The following is a 1,863-nucleotide window of genomic DNA, read 5'->3' as shown; positions in this document are numbered from 1 at the left end:
ATCTCATTTTGGCATAGCCAGAAACTGTATATAAGTTTCAAGAATAGAGAAACTGGTAGTTCCACTGTGACAGAGATGACAAGCTGTTCACCAAATGCTGATGACTCTCCCCACTTCTGTCATAGGTTAGAGTTGTTGAGTTGCAGCAGGAGATATTCTCAGGCCCTTGCAGTAGGTTTGGTTACATGACTGAGTTCCGGCCAATGTAATGTTGGTGGAAGTGCCATTCACCACTTTCAGGCCCAGTCCATCAAAATCTCCTCCCACTCCCATCTTCTGACTGGATGTTGATGCCTGACGCAACCTAGAAAGCCACATTTTGAAGATGACAGAGCCTCTGACAGCCTGGTGTCCAGATGACTATAGTACCCAGGCCTTCCACCAATCCTCCACCCTGCTAAGGATATATTTAAGCCTTTTTATTAAAAATAGTTTTATTTTTAAAGTTTTTAAAAATAAACTTTTATTATGATAAACTTTAATAGTGATGGGGGTAGTTAGAATAAACCGACAAAACACTCCAAAAGTATGAATTTTAAAAAATATTTTGGCTGGGCATCTTGTTCTTCAGACAGTCCTGTCTTCCTGCGCAGCACCAGCTGCAACCCTGAGACATGATGGTGGAAGCTGGAGTGAACAGATTTGGTTGTATTAGGTGCCAGGTCACCAGGGCTGCTTTTAACTCTGGCAAAGTGGATATTGTCGCCATCAATGACCCCTTCATTGACTTCAACTACATAGTCTATATGTTCCAGTATGATTCTACTCAAGGCAAGTTCAAAGGCACCGTCAGTCAAGGTCAAGAACGGGAAACTTGTCATTAAAGGAAAGGCCATCTCCATCTTCCAGGAGCGAGATCCCGCCAACATCAAATGGGGTGATGCTGGTGCTGAGTATATTGTGGAGTCCACCGGTGTCTTCACTACCATGGACAAGGCTGGGGTCACTTGAAGGGTGGAGCCAAGAGGGTCATCATCTCTGTCCCTTCTGTGGGTGCCCCCATGTTTGTGATGGGTGTGAACCATGACAACTCCCTCAAGATTGTCAGCAATGTCTCGTGCACCACCAACTGCTTGGCCCCCTGGCCAAAGTCATCCATTTTAACTTTGGCATCATGGAGGGACTCATGACCACAGTCCATGCCATCACTGCCACCCAGAAGACCATGGATAGCCCCTCTGGAAAGGTGTGGCATGATGACCAAGGGGCTGCCCAGAACATCATTTCTGCTTCTATTGGTGCTGCCAAGGCTGTGAGCAAGGTCATCCCTGAGCTGAATGGGAAGCTCACTGGCATTGCCTTCCATGTCCCCACCGCCAATGTGTGGGTTATGGATCTACCCTGCCGCCTAAACAAAGCTGCCAAATATGATGACATCAAGAAGGTAGTGAAGCAGGCATCAGAGGGCCCCAAGGGCATCCTGAGCTATACTGAGGACCAGTTGTCTCCTGTGACTTTACAGGGACATCCACTCCACCTTCAATGCTGGGGCTGGCATTGCCTTCAATGACCCCTTTGTCAAGTTCATTTCCTGATATGACAATGAATTTGACTATAGTAACAGGGTTGTGGACTTCAGGGTCCACGTAGCCTCTAAGGAGTAAGAGCCCACTGGACCCCCATCCTTAGCAAGAAGAGAAGCCCTCAGCTGCTGGGAAGGGGCGGGTCTCCTTGCTCCAAACTGATCCCCCAACACACTGAGGGAGAATCCACTAGTTTGAAACTATCTCCACAGTTTCCATCCCAGATCCCCTGAAGAAGGGGAGAGGTTTAGGGAGCCCTACCTTAACATGCATAATCAATAAAGTTCACTGAACCCAGCCAAAAAAAATGTTTTGGTTGGCCTTCACAGTGTGTTATCTT

General features: G+C 47.2%; 1 pseudogene; it reads left to right on the top strand.

The window, feature by feature from the left end:
• The first annotated feature begins 617 nt into the window (after positions 1-617).
• LOC102754861 lies at positions 618-1,604 on the top strand (annotated as a pseudogene).
• The last annotated feature ends 259 nt before the right edge of the window (positions 1,605-1,863 follow it).

This window comes from Myotis davidii, unplaced genomic scaffold (assembly GCF_000327345.1).
Source record: "Myotis davidii unplaced genomic scaffold, ASM32734v1 scaffold125, whole genome shotgun sequence".
Classification (NCBI taxonomy): Eukaryota; Metazoa; Chordata; class Mammalia; order Chiroptera; family Vespertilionidae; genus Myotis; species Myotis davidii.
The sequence above is the reverse complement of the archived record's forward strand: the minus strand, read 5'-3'. Positions and strand labels throughout refer to the sequence as shown.